General features: G+C 35.3%; 1 long non-coding RNA gene across 1 annotated transcript; it reads right to left on the bottom strand.

The window, feature by feature from the left end:
• Nucleotides 1-598: 598 nt before the first annotated feature.
• LOC116585659 lies at nucleotides 599-27216 on the bottom strand. Its single transcript, XR_004283751.1, has 3 exons — nucleotides 27132-27216; nucleotides 22943-23117; nucleotides 599-843 (listed from the first exon to the last, which is right to left on the bottom strand). It is a non-coding gene; the product is annotated as an uncharacterized LOC116585659 (long non-coding RNA).
• Nucleotides 27217-27855: the final 639 nt, after the last annotated feature.

Here is a 27855-nt window from a genome sequence, read left to right as displayed (position 1 = left end):
GTCAATCATTTACAACATTCATATGGAATATGTTTCTATTACAAACTGCTACACACATCTGTGTGTACATATATGTATACACATACAAGCTTACATTTGCATATATATGTTTTCATGTTGTGTGTTTTTTCAGTTTGTTTTACAAGAAAGCTATAACGGTTTAAATTTCCATCATTGATCTATAAGATTATTCCCCTCATTTCCATCCATAGCAGTGGGTCTTTGGGTCTTTTCATTTTTCTGATTACTCTCAATTGTATAGTTAAGCTCATTTATTGCTCTAATTATGTATTTCCTTGACAACTGGAGAGATTTTTCTTTCTTTGAATTGTTATAAAATTCAGGGGAATTTCTCACATATATTATGCATTTTTTATATGTTGGTTGACTGTCTCCCTCGGATTTCCATCTTTTGATCTCCTTTCATAGTGTCTTTTTTTCAGGTTCTACACTGCTAAAATGGTCACTTCTCTAATGGTGGTCCCCTATTAGTTAGAACCTGTAAATATTTAAAGTTTACTTCAAGTGTATCTTTCAACAATTTATTAATGCAGAGGCTTTATTTCATCAACATCTCTGCAAGTGCATTTGTTTGTTTTATGAACCCCAGGAAGGCTGGGTATTATCCTTGGAGCTATCATACTATTCTGAACATTAACCTATTTTCCCCTCCCAGATGGTGGAGAGGGAGCCAATATAGTAGTGATTTTCTAGTGTTCATAGCTGTTACATATTACTCTGTGTGTAACTTCTTCTTGGACGCAGTAGCTCAGGTAAAATACTTCGAACACATACATGCTTTACACCAAGAGGCAACACAGATTGATGATACTATCTTGGACTCTGTAAAAGACAAGCACATGTTTTGGTTCTAAGCTATGTGCAATTTGATGGAATGCACAGAAAATTTTCTGGCTTATGGTAGGAGCATAATGCATAATAACAGTAAAGCAACATCAGTAACGTCAATAGCAGTAACAATACCAAATGAACTACAGAAACACCCATGGATAGAGCAAAATAATAAGAGCTGACTAACCAAAGTAATTAAAAGAACATTATTAAAAAGAGAAGGATAAACATCCCTGTATTCTATGATGCTAAGTACTTTGGACAACTTCCTGATTTCCTCACAAAGAGTTGAAACTTATACACACATTTAGAAAATTTCTTCATGAAGGATGATGCTTCTGTTGCTTTCATATATTTCTTATGTAGCCTATGTTGCAGTCATTTAATCATTTAAATTATTAGAATTTCAACTATAACATCCTCTAAAGCCTGGATAGCAGCTGTAATAGTTGCTTACTTGTTTATAGATGAGAAAATTACCCAATGATTTCCTGTCTCAAATGATCACAAATCTGTCAAGAATTCAAGGTCTGACCTGTAAATACAATGCCTCACAATGCTTAAAAAATATTTGCTTTTATTGATGATATATAAAGTATCATTGACAGAGGTAAGACTTTTATATTCCTATAAAGCCTCAGGAAAAAAAAAAATCCTTATTTTTCCAAATTATTCTGCTGCTACTTTGCCTTTCAAGTCATTTATAAAGTGTGTGATTTAGTGGGTGCTATAACCAGTATTTCCTAAGATTATGTTTAATTTTATGTAATATCAAATGATTTTGAATATTTTTTATTATGAAGAAACCATTTATCTTTCTTTATAAAAATTTTCCTGAAGCATTTACAATGTTGAACAGATAGCAAAAGAATCATCTCCCAGGTGTGCCTGGGTGGCTCAGATTGTTAAGCATCTGCCTTTAGCTCAGGTCATCATCCTGGGGTCCTGGGATTGAGTCCCACATCGGGCCCCCTGCTCAGTGGGGAGCCTGCTTCTTCCTCTGCCTCTCTCTTTCTCTCTCTCTCTTTCTCTGTGAGTGTCTCTCATGAATAAAAATAAATAAAATCTTTAAAAAAAAAGAATCATCTCCTGCTTTTACAGTCTAAGTTTCTGGCATATTGTGGAATTCTAAAAAGCAAAATGATCATCCTAATATTGATCTGTGTATCATCTTTAAAAGTTATGAATGAGTTTCATGGACAATAGTTGTCCACCTCTTGTAGATGTAGGTTGGGATTGAAATACACTGATATAAATGATTTACTAGGTGGAGATTAAAGACTACAATTGACAGAGAAAGTAACAATCTTGCCCCACTCTTTGAAGTAAACATACATATTAAGAATTTCTGATTTCTATACAGTTATATTACTGTGAAATTCTCGCTTGATTTGGAAAAAAATAATATAGACTAAAAGAATTGTCAGAATATATAAAAAGGTCAATTCTGCCATCTGGATAGTCTAGATGATTATTCTGTATGTTCTAAATTGTTCTATGTTTGGATGTATGCTGTTATTTACCATAAAATACATAGAACTGTTATCTTTGCCTTTTTTATTGTTGTTTTAATTATTTTCCTTACATGCTGTTTCTTTCTTTTTTTCAGTTTAATATATCCTTTCCAGCATTGTAGAACAGAGTTTGTTAATAGTATTCTTAATTTCTAGGCTCTGTTTTCCATTTGAATAAATATTTATGCTAAATTTTGATGGGTAGCTTACCCTCATTCTCTGCTTAAGTTAAACTGAGTTAAATTTTCAGTCTTGAAAATTAATAGCTGACATTTTTTAGTTTCTGATTTTTAACTCTTTTTGGATCTTCTAGATAGAGTAAATAATTGTGTTTCAGGGTTTTGCAGTTTATGCCATTCTTGAACCACAAACCCCTGACTGTTGCCTGTGGATTCCATATCATCAGGAGCAGGCTGCTCTTTCCCCCAAGGCATCTCCTTGAACCAAACATCCAGATGTTTGCCCTGTTATCTCCAGGTTGGCTCCCTGTGTGTGAAAAAATGTTAAGTCCTCAGAAACCGCCTTCCTTGAATACCCCTGTATGAGGTTGCCTCCCCTAATCTCCATCTTTGTCACATTGGTCACATCTTTAGTGCATTTCATATTTTATATGAACTTTTCCAATTATACATATTATTTATTGATTGCTTCTTTCTACTTAAAATAAAATAGGTTCCTTATGACCAAATACTTTGCCTCGATTTTTGGTTCTCAGCACAACACTTCTGGGGTCTCGAGTATATTTATTGAATGAATGAGATAATGAATTTATATAAAAACTCTCACTAAGTCATTTGAGTTCTTCAAATCTCTTTAAGCAAATTTATTTATTTATTTTAAAGATTTTATTTACTTATTTGACAGAGATCACAAGTAGGCAGAGAGGCAGGCACAGAGAGAGAGAGGGGGAAGCAGGCTCCCCGCTGAGCAGAGAGCCCAATGCGGGGCTCCATCCCAGGAGCCTGGGATCATGACCTGAGCTGAAGGCAGAGGCTTTAACCCACTGAGCCACCCAGGAGCCCCCTCTTTAAGCAAATTTTAAAACAATAATAAGAAATAACATTTGAGCTTTGGAAATTTGACATAATTCACTATCATACAAATGTTTGTCAATCATATGTAATTATCTAGGATAGATGTGGGAGTTTATTTTCTTTCTCTTTAAAGATTTATTTATGTGTTTGAGAGAGAGAGAGCAAGTGAACACAAAAACTGGGGGAGGATTATAGGGAGAGGGAGAGAATCTCAGTCAGAATCCCAGCTGAGGGTTGAACACAGAGCCCAGGGTGAGCCCCATCTTAGGACCCTGAGATCATGACCTGAGCCGAAATCAAGAATCAGGACAACGTGACCGACTGAGCCACTCAGGCATCCCAAAGGATATTTCTTTTTTTAATGTAATTGTAATATAATGTCAAATCTATAATAGAAAATCAGGATTGTCTTGATTTTTTTCATAAATAATAAGGGCATTAACAAACAATGCAAAAACGTAAAACTTCTAAACATAAGACAATTTATATATAATAGTACCATATATTAGTTTTGCACATCTAAAATGCATTTGATACTTTTTACTATAGTCTTATGAGGCACCTATGGCAAACATTATCTTGCACTAATCTACTAAATTATATTGTTAACAGTTTAAGAATGGCTATTAAACATGGATTTGCATCCTAGTTTGACTACAAAATCTTGGAATATATTTTCAACAGCACAACACCATATCTTATTGAGAAACAGTATACATTTCATTCAGGCAAATTATTCAGTCCCCATGATTTGAAGTTTTATAGTCTGAGTAAATATCTCATCCCTTAACTCCTTTGTGGTGAATGATTCAAATTAAAATGATAGGGAAATGATTAATCCAGAAGAGATATACAATTTTAGCACTAGGGAAAATCTAGTTTTAACCTACAATTGGTCTTAATCCAATTGTTTTAGAATATCCCTTTCTCATCTCTATATGTGTTAGTTTATATTGTTCCTTGTATTGTTTAGGTTTCCCTGAAAGCTAACCAGAGACTTCATAATCCAGACAAATGTTACAATTTAATTTTGTGCTTAAAAACAAAATTGCCTAGGCCCTGAATTTTCAATAACATTTTCTGCAGAATTTTTTTTTTTTTTTTTTTTTTTTTGGAACTAGACATACAAACTCCTCAAAGTTTTATCTTAAAACTAGTTTTCCTGGAGTCCTTTATAGCTGAACAAATAATGAAACCAATAAAATATTTTGGTTGGTGCAAAACACATATAGATCAGTAATTCTGTGATGCTGATTTTAGCAGTTGGATTTGTCTCTAGTGAGAGCTGTGTAAAATCAGCAAGCATGATTTCTGCCCACTGACAGCAGCTATTAGCATTAACCACAATCTTCTTTTCTTCAAATATGTCTTCCTGGTTTATAAAATTAAAATGCTGAATTTTAACCCACCTCTTCAATTTGTGCCTTTGTTCTGTTTTCTCTGAGAGCAACCTTTTTTTTTTTTTTCCCTCTTTCTTTTATAATTTTAGTTTGGGTTTTTTTTTTTTAATTTTTATTTATTTATTTGTTTGTTTTTTTAAAGATTTTATTTATTTATTCGACAGACAGAGATCACAAGTAGGCAGAGAGGCAGGCAGAGAGAAAAGAGGGGGAAGCAGGCTCCTCTCTGAGCAGGGAGCCCTATGCGGGGCTCCATCCCAGGACCCTGGGATCATGACCTAAGCTGAAGGCAGAGGCTTTAACCCTCGGAGCCACCCAGGTGCCCCATTTTGGGTTGTTTCAAATACCTGTTCTTATTTCTTTAGGGATATCATTTATTCTCTTGGCTTACACATTAATTTTGTGCTAATACACTGTGTGCTTATCAGTCCTGATCTCTTACCTGAGACTAAACCCCATATATATGTATTTATAAAATATTTGTGAGCATATCCTAACTTGGTTCATTAATTTAATAGCTTCTTTCCAAGTAACAGATTCAGGCAAAGGAGTTCAACCAAAAGCAACTTTCAGGGAATGAAGAGCCCTGCCATGCAGAGGACCATGGCCCACCATCCCTCATTATCATTCCTCAACCAAACTTCACGGCTTTCCACCACCCAACCAAGGGGTGGTGAAAAGTGAAAGTGTAGATTTTATGAAATCATTAATACCTGGTCAGTGTAAAATTATGTGATATAATATTGTTTCTGCAATGCTTTGATAGTCTTTTAAGTCATGATAAACAGCATTTTGGACTACCTCTTGGACTGGCACCGGTTGTTGAGATACTCTACATTTTTAATATAAAACATAATTGAATATCTCAGGTGCCCCTTATTTTAATAACCATTGACCATTTGTTGCAATGCTGCTGCCTATCAAATGCTGAAACTTATGTTTCCAAAGTATAGTGTCTAATTTGTCTGAATGAAATGCATATTGTTTCTCAATAAGATATGACTTTGTGTTATTGAAAATATATTCCAAGAGGCGCCTGGGTGGCTCAGTGGGTTGAGCTTCTGCCTTCGACTCAGGTCATGATCTCAGGGTCCTGGGATCAAGTCCCACATTGGGTTCTCTGCTCAGCGGGGAACCTGCTTCCCCCGTCCCCTGGTCTGCCTCTCTGCCTACTTGTGATCTCTGTCTGTCAAATAAATAAATAAATAAAATCTAAAGAAAGAAAGAAAGAAAGAAAATATATTCCAATATTTTGTAGTCAAACTAGGATATATATCCAGGTTTATCCATGTTCATCATAGGTGCCTCAAAAAATTGCACTTTTTTCAGGAAAGGGATCTGCGTAATGAGAGACAACTTGTGTGTTGTTTTTACCATGGAAGATTTATTTTAACATAAGTCTATGAGGGCGAAGGTGTCCGACACTATTCCTTTGGTATCCTCAGTACAATAAGCAATACCAGCCACAAATAAATCATTCAAGATGTTTGTTAAATAAATGAATAATTAGTTATTAAAACTCATTTTCTGATATCTGTTATTTTTCACCTACTGATTCTTTCTTTATCTCTTTGCAACTCCTAAACTAAGATCTTTTAGGACGATTATCTGATCTTCAAATACTGTTATGTATTCTTGCTGTGAAAGACCATATTTACCTACTCTACTGACTTTATATCATCACCAATCCTATAAGGTTTCTATAGGCTCATGTGTCACAGACTCCAGTTTCAAGAACCTTTATCTCAACAGCTGTTTCTCAAGAAAGTGTTTCTGCCAAGATCACCTACCTTATAAGGGTATGAGAATTACTAGTATAATTTCAAAGTTTAAGCTTTGCTTGAGAAGTTTCTAAATGGTATTGGTTGGAATACTTTCAGTATAATAAGAAACTCAAATCCAATAGGAAGGCTTTGAAAATTGCTTCCTCTGCAAGAATTGTTAAGGTTAATCTAATTTCAACTGTTTTAGAAGTTAGTATTTTTATCTTATTGTTGATTTATTTGAATATTTTTTATGACTAATGGTGCTGAGCATCTTTTTATGTTTGGCATTCCTGTATATCATCACTGATGAAATGTCTGCCTGAATTATTTGTTCAGTTTTTTAAACGGTTGCTTTTTTACAGTTGAGTTTCAAAAGTTCTTTACGTATTCTGGATACAAACTTTAAAATATTTGTTAATATTTTTTTCCAAATTGATTATTACCTTTTTCTGTTTTTGAAAGAGCAATTTTAACATCATGAAATCAATTTTTATCAATTTATTCTGTTATGAGATTTGAGTTTTGGGGTACTATTTGCAAGAAATTTTTGCCTAAACTAAAATGATTTTCCCTTATATTTTGCTCTTAGAGCTCTACATTTTTTCACTTGCCTATGATATACTGAGTTAATTTTTATGAAGTGCAAATTATAGATTAAAGTTTATTTTTCATCATATAACTGCCCAGTTATTCTAGAACTATATGTTGTACGACTGTCCTTTCTTTAAAAAACTGATAATCAAACTTATATTTGTTGGCTTATTTCTGGAATCCTGTTCTGTGGATCTATTGTCTTTTTTTTTTTTTGAAGTTTAATTTAAACTTTATTTTTTATTTCTATTTGTCTATCTTGATTCTTATACTATGCTTTCTTAATGACTGTATCTTAATAATAAGCATGAAGTCACACAGAATATGTTCCTACATTCCCCTCTCTCTCTCTCTTTTTTTTTTTTTTTGCAATAGTCTTGGCTATTTTATGTTCTTTGTATTTCTCGATGGATTTTGGAAATAGTACCTCAATTTCTGACAAAGGTTAAAAAACACTGCTTGCAAGGATTATGATGAAGATAGGACCTAATCTACAGATTCGTTTGGGGGAGAAATGGCATTTAACTATATTTAGGGTTTTTTTTTTAATATTTTATTTATTTATTTGTCAGAGAGAGGGAGAGAGAGCGAGCACAGGCGGACAGAATGGCAGACAGAGGCAGAGGGAGAGGCAGGCTCCCTGCCAAGCAAGGAGCCCGATGTGGGACTCGATCCCAGGACGCTGGGATCATGACCTGAGCCGAAGGCAGCGGCTTAACCCACTGAGCCACCCAGGCGTCCCAATATATTTAGGGTTTTTTAATGTAAGGACTATATAGCATTTTTTTAAGTTTAGATTTTCCTTAATTTTTCTAAGTAATTTTTTTTTCCATTTTAAGTATAAAGATCTCATATAAATTTAGTCAGATTTCTTCTTAAAATATATTATAATTTATCAGTATATGAAAGCATAATTTTTCTAATTCCTAAATGTTCTTTGAATTATATGGAAATGAATTTTATTTTTATATTGATTTTTTAATCCTACAATTGTTGTAAGCAAACTCATTATCTCACTAGTAGGTTTTTTTTTTCATTTTTTTGTAGATTTTACATTTTCTTTATAGATGATCAAATAATCTAAGAATAAAAACAGTGGCATTACTTTTTCCTTTCCAAACTGTATACTTTTTGTTGGTTTATTTGTTTCCAAAGTTTTAATACATACACCTCTTTTAAGTCAAATAATACTTGTTCTCTCTTCTTGCGAAGATACTATATCTGCAGTATAATCTGGAAGGCTGACCTGAAAGCTCTAAGGATAATGTGACTTTCCAGCACTTTTCTGTGACTCTATGTCTATTCTTCCAACATAGAAAAATTGTGTGCTACATCCTGAACTTTAGTAGCTTTCACCATAATCTGACATAATAAGGGAGAGGGAAAACATAAACATTTTGGACACTGGAATATAACACAGCCTAAGGGTCAGTGACCTGAGATAAGTTTAAGATCTTAGAGGGTAAGTATAAGTAGGTCATGCAAGGTTTAGTAGGCACAATACAGAGTTTAGATTGTATTCTCATGCACAGAGAAGGTTTTGAGGTTTCTAATTAAGGGAATGATATAATCTGATTTATGTAAAAGAATTAACTCTAGGATTTGGTGGAGAAGGAATCTTAGGGCAGCAACAATGAGAGCAGGGATGATAAACTATTTTATTTTGCAAGGCAAGCCGATGAAGATGACAAACTGACTTTTGGCTACGGTAATAACATTGGAGAGACCTAGACAGGTTAAGGATACATTTTAGCCATGGATCCAAAAGCATTTTAACCACAGCTTCAAGGATGTGGACAGTGAGGGAAGTGTAAAATTAGGGTTTACTCCTGAATTTGGATAAAGCAGATGGATGGCTGATGACGACATGTACTGAAGTAGAGGAGGACTGAGCATATGCTGGATAATGTTCTAGAAGAAAGAAAATGATTGATGTTTTTGTAACTTGTTAGGTTTCAAATACTGTTAGAAACACAAGTGGGAAACTATGCATGCAAATGGATAGAAGAAATGGGAGTACAGGGTAAAGGATAAATCTGGGAATTGTAAACATATAAAGTAATAAAATTAAGGAGAAAAACATGTAGAGAAGAGGGAATGAGAACTGACTTTTCATCATCAACAACTGGTTTGTGTAACACAGTAAAAAGGAGTTTCCAGTGATCTAGAAACAAAACTGAAGAACACATCAGAATATTTAAGTGAGGAAAAAGTCAGCTGCATTAAATGCTACAAATACATAATGTACAAGGAGGACAATGGTGTATTCATATTTTGGCAACAATGAATCGATGGTTTTTGTAAGAGTGAGTTCAGTAGAATGATGCAGAAATAAATCATTGTGGAATAGATTAGAATATTGTCTGAAGAAAAACTTCTCCCTTAGTTTTTGCAAATGCATTTCTTTAGCTATAGTTACTTATGTTAAGATTCTTCTTTATAATTTTGATTAAATAATTTAGGTTGATGGTTGACAAAGATGGGAGTTGGGGGGGTAGGTGAAGTGGGTGAAGGTGGTAAAAAGATACAAAGTTCCAGTTATGAAATAAATAAATAAATAAGGGATAAAATGTACAGCATGGTGACAATAGTTAATAATATTGTATTGCTTATTTGACTCTTGCTAAGAGAGTAAATCTTGAAACTTCTCATCATAGAAAAAATATTTAACTTTGTATGATGGTGGATGTTAACTAGACTTATTATGGTGATTATTTCACAATATATATAAATGATGATTCGTTATGTTGTACATCTGAAACTAATATAATGGTATATATCAATTTTATCTCAGTTAAAAAAAAGTTTTCAACTATTATTCAGTTAGTTCTTAGTATTCATTTTAGTAAAGTAATGGGAAATGAAGAATTATAATTATTAGAATTTGAAGAATCAAATTTGACATTTCAAAATACTCAAAATTTGCAAACCCATTCATGTGTTTTCCTGAACCAATGACTATTAGAAAGAGGGATATAGGGCCTATATTGGCTTATGTAAACTTAGTTCCCTAAATTCCCCCCTGGTAAGAGTGTGCAATTGTGATGTTCGGCTATGACTAACTATGGACCATTCCTGAGCATGCCAAGTTCCCCAATCTATATTATTCCAGACCATATATGAAATACATATTAGGAACATACTTAGGAATACATATTTAAAATAGCTACTATGCGAAACTATGAGAGATCCAAAATAGACACCCAAAGCAGTAATAAAAGCAAGTGAATGTGCTATATTATATAATCAAATGATATATTAACATAAGCTAAATGAAAATACAGGGTTTTTGGAGAAGTCATAATCAATAGTTGTGAGCACTTAACATTGTGTACCTGAAAAGCAAAGAAGAACTAGTTTAACACAAGAAAAATAAGGATAGCATTACCAGGGGAGAAAATCACAATAATTATATTCTGTTGTGTTCTTTAACAGATCAGAAGAACAGATGCTCTGAGTCCATGTAAAATTAAAAAAATATATTAAATATATCAAGTTTAATTATGAAAGCAATAAAATTTTGATATTATTATCAATATTTTGATATGCTTTTTCAGATACTTGGGAATCGAATATACCATTCTAGATGCGGAGAGTACATTATCATAATGCTATTCGTCACCCTATACTCAGACACCTCCAACTTCCTCCCACAAACACACTTTGCTTTGCTATTTACAGCAGCTAATAAGGCAGTCAATAAGATCGGGATTAATTCTGGGAATTAAAGTAAGGGAGTAATATAAGGGACTTTGCAGCTGCACTGTGTGGTCTTGTGTATAATTATAACTTCAATTTTGTTCTGTATTTCAGAACAAGGACTTTACATCTTTTTTTTCTAAATTATAAGAACTAAAAACAAGTCCAGTTTTGACAAGTCATGTTATTATATTCTTAGAGACTTTTTCTGGAATCTGTTCTTTAGCATTAGGGGGAATTGAGTACACTAGTCCTCCGGGAGCCTTTTTATGATTCTTTTGTGTCTAAAAGAAATTATGAATAACATTTTCCTCATTTCTTTCATTTTAAACTACATTTCATAAGGCTGGATAAGCATAATTTTTTTCCAGCTGTTTCTATGGCTGCTTATTTTTTTGAGCACAGTCTTTGCAGCACTGATTTCTAATTCATAGAACATTCAGTGCACATTGTTCTTACTCAGTATGCATATTACTAAAAGAGTCTAAATTAGTTTTAGAAAGTTTAGGTACTTAAAACTATGATGATGTATATAAGCTTGTAATAATCATTAAGATAAAAGAAAATGCAATTTTACAAATGTTTTCTTTTAATTTTATAGATTAGTCTCTCCTTTTAAAAAAATGTTATGGAAAAGAATATCTAGTTTATCTGTTTCCTTAAAACAACAAAACAAAATATTCTTAAATTATATAGAGTAAATTTTCACTATGGTAACAATAAGAAAAAAGTTTAAAAGTACAATGTTATTATGTAAATATTTAGGCATTCTTGAAAAAAAATCATTACAGTAGTAATAGTAAAGATGATGATATTTAAGATGCTATTGGCACAAGATTTCAATTTCATTAAATCAGTTCAAAATCTATTTATATTTGAATTAACAGTGAAAAATTTAGGGTATTTTTCCATTTTATTTTTCTTATGAAAGTATTATACTCAATATACAGCAGGACATTTTTAAAATCACTAATTTATTTGAAATCTTACCAGTCTCTCCCTGGTATACCATTTCTTTCACCATCACTTTGGCTTGACTACTCATTTTTTTTTTTTTTAATATCCCCATATCCTCATGAATTCTCCTTGTTTTTTTTTTTTCACTTTTCATTTAAAATGAAGTTTACTTGAGGATATAATAATAGGTAATATAGGTAATCTGTAGACACCAATTGTATAATAGCAATGTATAGTAAGCATTATATAATTTTTTCTAATATTCTATTGAATTTTTCATTTTGTCTTATATTTCTAATAATAATCCTCTGTGCTGGTTCACAATCTGTATTCTAATAACAGGATGAGACTTTTTAGCTAATTTTAGTTATGAGATCATGTGGGATAAAATAATGAGTTGAGCAATATATTTCTAGATCATCAAATACTTGGAGACACAGGTAAGAAGACTCCCACAGTTATCCTTATGTGACCTTTGTTGTTGAAATGCTGCATAGACTGCATACCTCAATTAATTCCTGTCTGCTTCCCTACTTTTATTAAAATATATATACATGTAAGAAAAATCTAGTAGAGTGGGGGAGTTTCAATTTATAATATATAAGACAAAGTAAAAAGATTTGGTACTGATGCAATCTAAAATACTTAGAAGATATTTGAAAAGAAATAGGGCTATCTTTGTTTTAACAACTGAAAAAGTGTACAGATACACTTAGCATCTGTGAAATGCGTAAATTTCAATCAGATTCCTTCTATTTTCTTTGTACAAAGCAGTGATGAAAGGTAATTATAGGAGAGTATATTCATCAAAGAATATTAATAGGCTTATAGGATTAGTTTATCACCAATAAAAACATATATGAAGCCCCTTGTCCACGTTCTCAGTTGTGTGACTTCTTTTTTTTTAATTAATTTTTTATTTTCAGCATAACAGTATTCATTATTTTTGCACCACACCCAGTGCTCCATGCAATCTGTGCCCTCTATAATACCCACCACCTGGTACCCCAACCTCCCACTCCCCGCCCCTTCAAAACCCTCAAATTGTTTTTCAGAGTCCATAGTCTCTCATGGTTCACCTCCCCTTCCAATTTCCCCCAACTCCCTTCTCCTCTCCATCTCCCCATGTCCTCCATGCTATTTGTTATGCTCCACAAATAAGTGAAACCATATGATAATTGATTCTCTCTGCTTGACTTATTTCACTCAGCATAACCTCTTCCAGTCCCATCCATGTTGCTACAAAAGTTGGGTATTCGTCCTTTCTGATGGAGGCATAATACTCCATAGTGTATATGGACCACATCTTCCTTATCCATTCGTCCGTTGAAGGGTATCTTGGTTCTTTCCACAGTTTGGCAACCGTGGCCATTGCTGCTATAAACATTGGGGTACAGATGGCCCTTCTTTTCACTACATCTGTATCTTTGGGGTAAACACCCAGTAGTGCAATGGCAGGGTCATGAGGGAGTTCTATTTTTAATTTCTTGAGGAATCTCCACACTGTTCTCCAAAGAAGCTGCACCAACTTGCATTCCCACCAACAGTGTAAGAGGGTTCCCCTTTCTCCACATCCTCTCCAACACATGTTGTTTCCTCTCTTGCTAATTTTGGCCATTCTAACTGGTATAAGGTGATATCTCAATGTAGTTTTAATTTGAATCTCCCTGATGGCTAGTGATGATGAACATTTTTTCATGTGTGACTTCTGCCAGCAGCACGTAGGCTGCTCTTGTCCAGAAATGAAGAGAACAGAAAATTGAATTCAGCGAGGATTTGAGATTTGTTTAAGTTGTGGAACAAAACGGCAGAGCAGTTAGAAAGTTTGGATTAATAGGCAGCTATCTTTGAAGTGATGGACCGAGAAATCTGTGATTAATAATGAAGGACTTAAAGAAAGTGAATGGATGTAATGAAAGCAGAATGCTCTGCACAAGCTCAGAGAATGACTGAAGAAATTGAGTGAAACAAGATGGAGGGATAAAAGGTCCTAAGTAGGGAATGGGATGTTTGCGTGAGCAGTTTTTGATGGTGGAAGCAAGACAAGTGATAAAACTGATTACGACTTTTGCTGCGTCTTATAATTGGACTCAATGAGAAAGAATTTTATACGGAAATTCTGAATTGCTAACAGACCAAGAGTTTGACAGTTTATTGCATGGATATTGGACACACCAGGAGGGTTATAAAATATGAAGGAACACTTTAAGTCAAGTAGCAACTGTCTCTTTCCCTACCTTCCTTCCTCCTTTCCATCCTTTCTTTCTTTTGTTTACTTGTCTGTTATTCTTACTCAATAGGTTAGAAGTGCTCTCTATAGTGGTAGAGAATCATCAAAAGGAAAGTGAGAGCATGTTTGTCCTCATTGTGAAATGGCAAAAGCCTCAACATACTAGAATTTCTTAGGTAAAAATAGCGATTACAATTGTACTTGGATAAAAACAGATCAAATGGAATATCAATCCCATCTCTTGCAGTAAAAATGGTGGGTGTGTGACAAAACCAACAGCCATCAAATGAAAGCCCTCAGTGGAACTGGTACCCTCTAGTTTGAGGATTAGTTAACAGGTAAAAGAAGAGAAGGTAGGATGTGCTCAGACAGACAGAGAACATGAGAAGGTTGCTCATCTAAAGTTCTTATGGTTAGATCTCGGAGGTAAAGAGATGTGCAGACATCAATGGCGGGACTATGCTAGCACTTTGCGTTTTTGGCTGATCCAAACATGACAATTATGAGGAAACCTGTAGAAACACATTATAAATAGTGCTTAGTTCTTGGAGATGTTATTGTTCCAATCTTCTTTCTGGTTTTTGAGAAAACTTTCACTAGTGGCTCTTGGAAACCAGATACTTGACATTATCCCAACTGTACAACCTTACCTTGTTGACAAGTCGGTGGAAATGTCAGCCTATAACTTCTCTAATTTCCAAAACTCGGTTCTTTTTTTTCCTTTTCTCAGTGACAGCAACCTTGTCCAGCTGTATTTCCAGAATCTCTAAATACTCTCTCTGTCCACCACCCAGAGCTGGAGAAACTTATCTTTTAATCTTTTTCCTATTTGTGCTGAGCCCATAAAGATGGGCACTTTTGCTTCTGTAGAACTGTGAAAGAATTTGTGAGTTTGGAAACTACCAAAATCATTGCAGTGATTTTTTCTGACCTAAGACGTATATTTAAGAAATCATTTTCATGTGAATCTTCTGAACCCAGAAAGTATTTTTCTTTCAGTGGGGCGGTGGGGAGGGGGGCAACTTCCTGTAATCCTATAGTCCCTAAATTTTAATGCTGACCAAAACGCTGAGGTTGTTCTTTAAAATACAAATATCAGGATCAAATTCCAGACTTTCAGAAGAGGAGGAAGGAAACTTGGATTTGGGGCCTAGAATCTTCCACTTTTACATCCTAAGTGATTGTGATGCGGTCTATCCAAGTGAGCCTATTTTGAGAAACTGGATTCTCAATTTACTGTAGTTCTTAAAGACAAATTTTGAAGGCCACATTTCCATCTAGTTTTTGAAGAAACAAATTGAACAAATTCAACAAGTTCTCCTAATTTAAAAAAAAAAGTAACTATGTGGAAAAAGGATGCATTAATCATCTTAACCACAGTAATCATTTCACTATGTAGATGTATAATAAAGCATCATGTATACATCTTAAATGTATATAATTTTTATAAAAATAAAATTTAAAAATCTACATCTTTAAAAATGCATTCTCTGATTAGAAACCTTGGATTAGGGGCGCCTGGGTGGCTCAGTGGGTTAAAGCCTCTGCCTTCGGCTCAGGTCATGATCCCAGGGTCCTGGGATCGAGCACCACATCAGGCTCTCTGCTCAGCAAGGAGCCTGCTTCCTCCTCTCCCTCTGCCTGCTTCTCTGCCTACTTGTGATCTCTGTCTGTCAAATAAATAAATAAATAATCTTAAAAAAAAAAAAAAAAAGAAACCTTGGATTAAAAAGTTGTATCAGGACTCAGAAGCAAAGTCAAATACAAGAAACATTATTATTATTATTATTATTTTTTTCCTACTCAGTCTGGAACAGAGTTTCAACTAGCAGGTCTAGCTACATGAACTCTTCTCTACGTTCTGGTTGCAAACATTGGTTGCAAACTGATTTCACTTCATCGAAGGACATAACTCGAGGGCATTTAAGTCTCAGAATATAAATACACTTGTATTGATGTACATTTTTAAAATAATGCTGAGATATTTCTAACTTAAAAGATTACTCCATTCAATTATATATGTTACAGAAGTGAGACGATTTACTTATAATACTTGATACCATCATCGTTATCAAACTGAAAAGAATGGACATACTCTTTTTTGAAAAGAGTATTTCTAAAAAGATTGGTGACAAAGGTTAAGTGAGTAGGATTTGTTTAACAGAAAGGCTTGCCTGCACATGCCCATCCCTACATTTAGTTGCCCCAACAGCTACACGACATTTTGTATCTCATTTCCCCAGTAGGGTACTCCTGATTTAAAACATAAAAATGATACTTTACAGATTTTCTCCCTTCACGTGCTGCCCAATGAGTAAGCAGTGTGTTTTCATGAAAAGAGCCTGAGGTAAAACTCTGGCTTCTACGTATAAGTGGTCTTGAATAACATGCTTACCTCTGAGCTCCATTTATCTCATAACAAAAATAGTGATACCATTTACCTGTAAAGAACTACTACAGATGAACATTTGTGAGAAAAGAAAAAAACAAATCCATATGTGCATGATATGCTCTTTGTGTGTATATATGTACATATATATCACACATATATACATACACATACAAAGATATATATGCATATACATATAAATAATATACTCACAAATAAGTAACAGAATTTGAGAAAATATATTACATGGTTATTTTTTTAAAGATTTATTCATTTTGGAAAGAGAGAACTTGTGAGCAAGTGGGGGAGGGGAGAGGGCAGACAGAGAAGGCTGAAACCGACTCTGCCCCTTGGGAGGCTCTTTCCTGAGATCCTGAGTTCATGACCTGAGCAGAGAATAACAGAGTCTGCGCTTAACCTACTGCACCAACCATGCACCCCTGCATGGTAAATTGTAAGCAATCAATAAATGTTAATTCCTTCTTATCCTTTGGAAAAAGTCAGAAAATTCTGTGGGCTAACACAAATTCTCTGTTATAAAGTGGTAAAATGAATTAAGACATGTTGACATGTTCCACGAAAAAGATGGTAACACAAACCTACCAACCCAACAGGATTTTTCCAAATTGTCAGTATAATGAAAGACACAAATAATAGAGGGGGCATATAATATCAAAGGAGACTCAAGTCACATAAGTGAATGCAATGCTTGAATTTTTATTGGGTTCTGGGTTGAAAAGTCAAGTGAACAAAACTGAAACAGCTATAAAATATACACTGAGCAAATTTAAAAAGGGACTATACATTAGATTATATATATATTATATATATATATAAAGATTTCAGTTTGTTTATTTGAGGGAGAAAGAACACACGCACAAGCAGCAGGGGGTAGAGGGGGAGGGGAAGAATCTCAAGATGAGTTCCTGTTGAGCATGGAGCCCCATGCAGGGTTCGCAGATTTCAATTTCATGACCCTGAGATAATGACCTGAGCCAAAATCAGGAGCCAGATGCTTAACTGACTGAGACACCCAGGCACTCCAAGATTATATTATTAACATTATTAAGTCTCTGGTGCAATAATTGTATTATGATGATATGGTATATTCTTCTAGAGATACATTCTAAAGTATATAATGTGGCAGGATATCGGCAAATGTCAAGTGGTTAATAAAGGGAAAGAGAGAAAGAAGAATTCAATAAAGTAAAAGGTATACTCTCATACTACTACTCAGACAGAAACATGACACGATGCTAAACTAGGAAAGCGCTTTAATCAGAAGTAAAATATAAGCTGGTTTAAATATTAGAGAAATTTATCCTAATGATAAGTGTTAACTATTTATGTAAATTGAAAGAATTGTGATCATAAGAGCTGATTTTCAGTACTTTAATTTGACTTCCTAAACTCAAACCTACAAAAGGAATAGTAAAAAATAAATGTCTGCCATTTTCAATTACTATTTTTAAAATTCAGTTACAAAAAAGAGTTGACATCATTTTAAGTTATGAAAATACAGAATGTGTCACTGATTGCCAGTTGTTGTTCGGATCCAGTCTTAGTCAGATTTATCTCAAGAGAAAGATTATGATATTATCGAAGTTGGATGTCTTTCCAAGCACTTTTTTTCACTAATTATTTTTGGAATTTCAGAGAATCAGGAACATTTGAATTGACTTATAGAGGGATTAAGAATGAGATGGAAACATCTGCTTTTGTCAAGATTGTTAGTTTTCAGGAGCATTGATTCTATACAGAACATTTTCTTTGTTTTTATTTCAAAAGAATTAGTGGTCCAGGAAATTAAAATAAGTTCATTAATAATTTACAGATAATGCTTTCAATGTGGCAGTACTAATTATATGATGATGTAGAAGTCTAGAATGGTAGTAAGAAAGCAACTGGGCGCCCAAAAAAACTGACCAAAAAAAAAAAAAAAAGTAGGTATAATCATAAGAGATGATTGTGTTTCCCTTTTTAAATGAAAGCTGCATCAAGTACAAAATCTCCTTACTTTTCTTGAGACAAAGTTTATGGAGGGATTTTGAGCCACTCGATTGATAATTAGCTTCCATTTTTATGTGTACTATTTTAGAAATAATCAGTTGCCATGTTCTGATGATTCAAACTTGGATTTTTTTTTAAATCACCAATAGAATGATGTGGAGAATGTGAATGTTTGGAAGGAGAGACCCCGAGTCAGGCAGCTAAGGTTCAAACTCCATCTCATTTCAAAACTGTGACCTTGAGCAAATTACTTAGTTTCTCTGTTTCTCATTTAACCCATGTATAGAGAATGAAATAATAATAGTCCATAATACACAAAGCTGTTGTGAGCATTTAATTAATGAATAAATGTAAAATAAAATGAAAGCAATGCAAATATTTACTTATGAAACTTTCACATTTCAAGGCTTTCACTTGAATCTGGGCATTTGAGATCTCATTCTTCCTTTCTTCCTCTCTCTTTCTCTGTCTCTTTCTAGAGATAATGGTATTTCTCTTTTTTTGTGAGGTTTCTTCTCACATTACCCATATCTGTAATTATTTTTAGGTTTATTTTTCTATCCTAATCTTGTGTTTTTGAACTGTCAAATAAATAATGAGTTTGAACTCAAGAAAGGAAAGACTTACTCAGAAAGGCTGTAGTAATAAGAGGAATGTTCTGACCGCAGATCCGCAGTTTCAAAATCAAAGCAAAGAGGGGAGGGATAAGGGAGGATGGCTTAGCCCAGTGATGGGTATTAAGGAGGGCATGTATTTCAAGGAGCACTGGTGTTTTATACAAACAATGTATCACGGAACCTCTACATCAAAAACTAATGAAGTACTCTATGGTGACTAACATAACATAATACAAAAATTAAAAAAAAAAAAAAAAGAAGAAGAAGATATGGGCGCCTGGGTGGCTCAGTGGGTAAAACCTCTGCCTTCGGCTCAGGTCATGATCCCAGTGTCCTGAGATTGAGCCCCGCATTGGACTCTCTGCTCTGCAGGGAGCCTGCTTCCTCTTCTCTCTCTGCCTGCCTCCCTGCCTACTTGTGATCTCTATCTGATAAATAAATAAATCAAATATTTTTAAAAAATAAGATGAGAAAAAAATAAATTTACAACGAAAAAATATCAAAGCAAAGAAAGACTTTTTGATTAATGTGGGTAGGGTAGCCTTCTGAGGGGCTAACAGGAACTTCGTAGAACTTTATAGCTGGTGGAGATGGTGTTATGAGGGATGTTGAACAAGATTTCTTCCCCCTGGAATCAGTCTGCTTTCAGGATGAGCTCTAAAGGGAAAATGTTCTGTATCTTAGCTCTTCTTTAAGCTTAGGGGCAAATCTAAAAGAAGAAAGATTCATAGGATCTGAAGAAAAATCCAGACAATTAAGGGCAATCTAAATCCAAGTATATGTCATCCAGAATAAAACCTGATTAAAGTTTAGTTATACCAAGTCAGTGGGCAAGTAAGAGGTAGCTGAGAGCACTTGGTGGTCACCTATGTCTCCTCTGCTAGCCAATAATCAGTAGGTCTCTACTTCAGAATGAAAAGCTTGGAGATACTGAAAACTATTGTTTATTGTAGATTCAAGAGAAAAATAGAAAAAAAAAAAATCCACTACAGAAGAAGCAGAGAATCAGAGAGAAACTTTCATCAAATAATAAAGATTACTTACTTGATTCGAAGTCCCTCAAGGGCAATAGGTCTTCAGAATTTGAAAATGGAATAACAAATGCCAACAGTATACCATTAATAATATGTATTTTTCAGGGGCACCTGGGTGGCTCAGTGGGTTAAAGCCTCTGCCTTCAGCTCAGGTCATGATCCCAGAGTCCTGGGATCAAGCCCCATATCAGGCTCTCTGCTCAGCAGGGAGCCTGCTTCCTCCTCCTCCTCTCTCTCTCTCTCTCTCTCTCTGCCTGCCTCTCTGCCTACTTGTGATCTGTCAAATAAATTAATAAATAAATAAATCTTTAAAAAAATGTATTTTTCAAATTTCAGTTTGTACTGCAATATGCTGATAAAAGTTATTTCTTTCTAGCATAACTTGTATCTTTGAATAAGAAAATGAACAGTAATGCATTCAGTTAGATGACAGCTAAAATCATTTTTCCCAAGAGTAATTAATTTAGACTTAAGAAGGTATTTATTTTTGATTGCTAATATAGCAAATATATTTAATGTTTTCTAGTTTACTTAATTTTTATCATATCTCACATTTCTTTCAGATAAAGCAAAAATTTTGTCTTATATTTTAACAGCTTGAGCTGGTATGTTAATGATGTAAATTTAATTATAAATAATATATAAATGTACATAATCACAGATAAATACATATAAATAGGCTTGCTCAGTTACGCTGTGGAAATTCTCTTTTTGGCAAAAATTAAAATAAAAAAATAATGTGATAAACACAACCTATTCAAGCAGAGAAAACTCATTTTAAAAAAATGTTAACACTTTTGTATCTGAGTTATGGAAATAAGACTGATTTCTATTATTTTTTTGAAGATTCATTCAGTAAATTTTTCTTTTATTATTAAAGAGAAACTAAAAATACAATTCATCAATTTTGTGATCATGCCATGAATCGCCTTTAGTTACATGGAGTTCTGATATTTACTTGTCTTAGTCAATTACATCAACATTAGGACTTTTATGGTTAGAAAACTCCAGCATAGGTAGATAGATGATAGAAGATAGATAGATAGGTGACAGAGATTAAAAAAAGAGGTTTCTGTGTTAGAGAAGAACCAAATCACCAAAATTTTTCATTGCATCCTCGCTATGAACTTTTTTCTCATTCAATTCCTATAATAATTCTATAAAATAGGCATAATTTTCCCCATGTTATGGATATAGAGATTTAGTGCCATACCCATATTCAATATCTAGTAAGTGGAATTTTACCCACAACTCTCTGACAACTAAATCTGATAGTTGAATTTACCTATTTCTTAATTTTTCGTTCTCAACTCTGGAATACACAGTGATTATAAAAATCACCTTGCATACTTATTTAAAATATGTATCTCTGGCTTCCACTCAATGTATTCTGAAACAAAACCACCAGAAAAGATTCTGGAAAATCATTTTATCATGTACCTTAGGTAGATATTAGTCAGTGTTCTCCAGAAAAACAGGATCAGTAGGAGATATCTACAGATCGATGATAGATGATAGATACATAGATACACAGATAATGGATAATTATGAGAAATAAGCTTATATGATAATGAAAGACCAAGAAGTTTCACATTCTGCTGTTTAGAAGGAAAGCTGAGATCAAGAGAAGTCAATGGTGTAATTCAGTCCAGGTCTAAAGGTCTATGAAATAGGGAGCCAATTGTGTAAATCACATCTCAAAAGCAGGAAAAGACTGATGTTGGAGCTTGATCAGCTAGGCAGAAGAAAAAATAAATTCTCTCTTTGTCCACCTTTTATTCTATTCAAGCACTCAGTGGATTGGATGACGCCATTCCCTAGCAGGAGAGGTAGTCTGTTTTACTGAGTTTACCAAACTCAAGCGCAAATCTCATCTAGAAATATCTTCACAGACACACCCAGAAATAATGTTTAGCAAAATAACTGGGCATTTTGTAACCTGCTCAAGTTGACACATAAAATTAGCTGTCACAAGTCTATTTCTTTTCAACTTGGAGCCCACACACTCCCCCTTCAATTATACTTAATTTCCAAATAAAGGTAACAACAAGGTCATAATTTTGTCTATCATGACAACTAATCTACATACTGAAAATGCACTAATCCCTTATCCAGAAAAGAAGGCAAAGTCCTTCTGTGAGGTTCACTCTTTTCTTTGAGATTGCATAACTTGAATATTATGATGTAAAATTAAAAATATTAAAAACTGGGGGTGCCTGGGTGTCTCGGTCCGTTAAGCAGCTGACTCTTGGTTTCAGCTCCAGTCATGATCTCCAGGTCCTGGGATCAAGATTCACGACAGACTCCCCATTCAGCAGGCAGTCTGCCTGTGGATTCTCTCTCTCCCTCTGCCTTTCACCCCACTCATTTCCTCTTTCTCTCAAATAAATAAATAAATGAATCTTTAAAATAATATTAAAAACTGTTATATGAGTTTAATACTTTAATGTTACATATGATTGGGGAGTAAGTAAGAGTGGAAAGAAAAAGGCATTTGTTTTATACACAGACACACACACATCACACAAATGTATTCATTACAAACTAAGGAGGAATAACTCATAATAATTAGAGTCCTGGTTTCTGCAACTGGTCATGGGGTTGTGGCTGGTATTTATAACTATGTTCTTCCACTGCTAGCTATGTATTCCCTTTGCCCTCATCAACCACCTCAGCTGGTCATGGTTCTAGTGGGGTGACCCAAACCTTCACTCCTGAAGGGTCTGAGCCCTCAGTAACTTTGTCTGAATTGGATCATTGTAGTTTTTCATTGTCCTTAATCATAGGGCATGGTAATATTAAGAGATTCTCTAAGGGGTCACCTATATTGCAAGCATAGTCTTCCTTACCTCCATTGTGCAGTAGTAGTCCAATTTCTCCTTGGTAGTCAAGACCAATTATCCAAACAGCACAGTCACTTTCTTCCTTGCCTGTTGACTCAATAGTGTGAGAAACCCAAAGTGTCCCAGTGGCAGTCTTAATTTTTAGTTCAAAGTATCATTTCTCCCTCTGGAACTAAGGTCTCTAGTCAAGGAGAGTAGGAAGCCAAAATTTTGTTAGTGGATCATAAATGATAATATTGAGTAGTGCCACTCCCATTTCCACCCCTTGACTGCTGGCCCTGTGAATCTTGGCTATAAGAAAGAGCACCATATACTGGATTCTTATTCAGAGCACATGCAGCCCTCTAGATAACCCTGTTCCAGCCCTACAAGGTATTGTCACCTAGCTATTACAGTAACTGAGTATTCAAAAGGCCACTCCACCATCTACCAAGCTAGTTGTTTCAGGATGGTGTGGAACATAGTATAGCCAATGAATCTCAAGAGCATGGACCCACTGCCACACTTCTTTTGCTGTGAAATGAGTTCCTTGTTCAGAAGCAATACTTTGTGGAATTCTGTGAAAGTAGATAAGGCATTCTTTAAGTTTGCTACAGGTGCTTAGCAGAACCATATGTGCAGGGAAGGCAAATCCATATCCAGTCTGTCAGTCTAGGAAGAACAAAATGCTGTCTTTCCACGATGGGAGTATTCCAATGTAATCAACTTGTCACCAGGTGGTAGACCAATTACCCTGGGAAATAATGTCATATCAAGGGCTCAGTGCTGGTCTCTGTTGCTGGCAGATTGAGCACATGGTATTGGGTGCTAGCTAGACCATCCTTGGTGAATGGAAATGTTGCTAAATCTATACATGATCTCCATTTTTGCTAGCATTGCCACTTTGTTCATGAGCCTGTTGGACAATGACAGAGGAGTATGGGGAAAGCAACTGACTGGTATCCATAGAACAGGGCATTCTGTGTTTGATTATTAAAATACTCCTCAGTTAGGATAAGTCCTTTGTGCATGTTCACATGGGAAAAAAATATCTTCATGTTTTTTGCCCCCTCGGAAGGGTCTATTCATACATCTCTCTTCTCCAAACCTTATCAAAAATTTTCCAATTATTTTCCTTCTAATTCCCTGACCATCCTTCCAAACCATTGTCATAGCCCATGAATCAATATATAATGCCACATCTGGCCATTCATCCTTTCAAGGGAAGTAAACATTCAATGCTCTGCTCAAAGTTTTTCCCCTGGGAGGACTTCCTTTCACTGCTGTTCTTAAGAGGTATCCCAGCAATGGTCTGTAGTGCTGCGGCTGTCCATTTCTGGGTGGTGCCCACATATCACAGAGAAACATTTGTGAACTAGGCTGGAGTATTTCTTTCTCTGCCAACTGACCAGTAAGAAATTCCCATATGATCATGCTTACTGGCTGGTAGAGAAGCCTTGTAGCAGGAATAAGGAACCATGGATAGTTAGGACATTTCTTTAAGTAATTTACTTGTGCCTTCAGAGCCTGATTGGGCCTGATCACATATACACCATTTATTTGATAATGGAATGATGCTCCAACTTTATGACTTGATGGGTCAGAAAACATTCAGTTCAAGATGAGCAACTCAGGTTGCATGGGAACTTGATGGCTCATGGTTAGCATTCAGTTTCTACTAAGGAATAGTAACAGGCCAAGAGATATTTTTCAAAGGAGAGTGGTTATCTGCAGAGCATGGGACATTTTGAACTAAAATCCTGAGCTTTTATTCACCTACAAGGGTTTGGCTAAAGTTCAAATAACCATCCCAATCTGCCACTGCCACTTCAAGCACCACTGGATCTTTCGGATCTTATGGCCCAGTGGCAGAGCAGCTTTCACAGCAGCATAGATCTCTAGCAGACCCTTCTGCTGTTCTGGGCCACACTACTAGCAACTTTTTTGGGCACTCAGTTAATGGACAGAGTAACATGCCCAAGTGAGGACTATGTTGTCTGAAAAATTCAAAGACAACCATGAGATACTATCACCTTTTATTGGTTATAGGAGGGACATTATGCAATGACTTTTCATTCAACTTAGAGAGGACATCCCTTTGCAATTTACCTGAGGTATAAAGTCATGAATTTTTGTTGGATTTATTTCTTACCATGTAACATGCAAGTATCTTACTGATAAGTCTAGAGTGTTGCTACTTCTCACTTACTAGATCTGACCAGCAAAGTGTCAAAATGCCATTAATGTAATTAACCAGTGTGATATCTTGTGGAAGAGAAAGATCAAAATCCTTGAAAACTAAATTATGACATAGAGTTGGATAGTTGATATACCCCAGAGGTAGGGCAGTAAAGGTGTATTGATGGCATCATCAGATGAGAACAAAACTGCTTCTGAGGACATTCTTGACAGTGATGAAGGAAAAGGCATTTTCCAGGTCATTTGTTACATGCCATATACTGGGGGAGAGGGGGGTGTTAATTTGTTCAAGAAATGAAAACATATCTGGTACAGCAACTGCAACTGTAGTCACCAGTTGGTTAACCTACTGTCATTCTCCAAAGTTCCTTTGTCTTTTGCACTGCCCAAATAGGTGAGTTAAATGGAAATGGGGTCATATTCTTCACATCCTGGAAGTTGGTACTAATCTCTGCAGTCCATTCAGGAATAAGTTATTGCTTTTGGATTTATATATATCCCAAAGTGGAAGCCACTAGAGCTTCCTCTACCTAATATATTAGGTATATATTCCTTCCTATATATACCTAATATATTAGGTAGAGGAACTCTAGTGGCTTTCATTTTCCTTCCCATAATGGCTCTCACTCTACAGATGAATGAAACAATGTGGAATTCTTTCAGCTGCTGAGCATGTCTGTTCACTTATGCATTCTAGAACTAGGGGGAGAAACAACACAGGAAGGGTCTTAGAAACCACTGGGCCCACTGTGAGGTGGACCTGAGCTGAAACTCCACTGATGGCTGCTTTAAGACCCTATTCTGTCTGGTGGGCCACAGTGATGTTTTGGAGTCTTTTGGAATTATTTTCAGTTCATAATGTCCAGTTGTTCCCAAAAGTTCTGATTCTTTCCTTTTTCCCCAGTGCGCAGTGTTCTTGGTAAAGGCTGTAGGTGTCTTTGGCAAAGGCTAGGAGAAAGATGAACAGTATAAATTTTTGGCAGTTTAATGAGGTCCTTTCTCTAACAGTCCTTGCCTTCCCTTCATTCAAGGACATTTAGGTGGTAAACTGGTTCAAGTCAGGGATCATGACACTGCTTTTATAATTCAGATTAGATTTTTGCTCACTTGACATAGAACTTTAATGCTTATACAGATTAAGTAATAATTTAGTGAGCTTTTTATTTCACTTCTTGGGATACCATGATCAAATACCAAATGCCAGAGGTCTGTGAGAGCTGGACTCTTTTGATTTCTACTTTGACTCTGCTGTCTATTATGATAAATCATATCCTCCTTGCCTATGTCTGTTGAGTTTCACCACGTGGCCGCTGATACCTAGGGATCTAATTACTTTTATTGCATTTTGTTTTCCCAATTCAGTGATTGCAGTTACCCTCTTGAGATCCGGCCTGCAGAGAAGAGTGAACTCTTCAAGGATTCTGGGACTTGCTCCCCTCATGCAATTATTTATCACCGGTAAATGTATTTTTTTTTTTATCAGTGCCATTTATCAGTGGCAAATGTATTTTTTCTGGACCTTTCCAGTGTGGTGGAGTAGGCCTTAGATGACAAGTCCACCTTAACATTACAATCTCATTAAGCTGAATCTCTTCTTCTATGTCAAATTGAGGCAGGTCTGAAATTTCCAGTTTTCTCACATTTGACCCATGATATTCAGCCAACCAACCAGATAGTGCCCTTCTAACTTCCAGAGCTACAACATTAAACACAGAAACTCTGCTAAGTGAGACCATACCAATAAATTCAGCCTGATCCAACTTTATGTTCTTTCCAGGATCATACCACACCATTATATCCCCACCCCCATATATGGTCCCTGGTTTTCTAACTTCTATATATTTGAAAACTCAAGTAGTTATTGTGGAAAGCATAACAACTCTTTATGGGTCACATTTTGTACTTTAACTTTAGGGGCTTGCTGAGACTGGAATCCAAAACAAAAGGTCTAAAAACAAAGAGGGGTAGTAAGGCAGGGATCCTGTGAAGAATCTTCATTGTCCTACAAGTAACTCACTCAGGGGATGCCATTACAGTTTCTTCAGTGAACAGAAGGGTGGAGAGGCTGTGGACATCCCTTCTGACGGGGATGGGGAAGCTGGTTCTACTGAAGGTGGAGAGGTTTCTTCCACTGTCAGAATTTAGATGTACCTGGCCTCATCAGAGTCTTCCGATAAATCCCCATTCCAACTAGAATGATCCATTCTTTCCCAGTCAATGCCCTCACTTAGATAATAAACACCCTGTGAAGCTGGAAGCTCAACTTGGCCTATCATTTAGCCAGTCTTGAGGGGACATTTTGCATTTGATAATTAACAATCTCAGCCACATAGGAGGTAAAGATCTTCAAGACACATATAGAAACTCTTAAGTCATTTACTAGTGCTTTACCTGGGAATTTGAATCCCTGAACTCATTCTTATCTTGACCACTCTGTACAGTGACATTAGAGGCCACCAGTGTCTCAGGATTTTTTTTTTTTTTCCCTATAGTGTCCATGGTTCTTGGTCATTCCACTTTGAAGAATGAAGAGGTCGACCAGACCAAGAGTGATGGGCAACAAAGCAAAGTTTATTGGGATATAGTACAAAGTTCCCAAAGAGGAAAGGGGCCTAAGAGGGTTGTCTTTGGGTCTTTCTAAGTCTAGTGCTTTTATGAGATTATTGATGGGCTGCTTTAATCTGATTAACTTTCCATGTGTCTGTCACCAAATCAGGTCTTTGTCCACCCACTCATCTACC

The sequence above is a fragment of the Mustela erminea genome, chromosome 3 (genome assembly GCF_009829155.1).
Source record: "Mustela erminea isolate mMusErm1 chromosome 3, mMusErm1.Pri, whole genome shotgun sequence".
NCBI classification, from domain to species: Eukaryota; Metazoa; Chordata; class Mammalia; order Carnivora; family Mustelidae; genus Mustela; species Mustela erminea.
The sequence above is the reverse complement of the archived record's forward strand: the minus strand, read 5'-3'. Positions and strand labels throughout refer to the sequence as shown.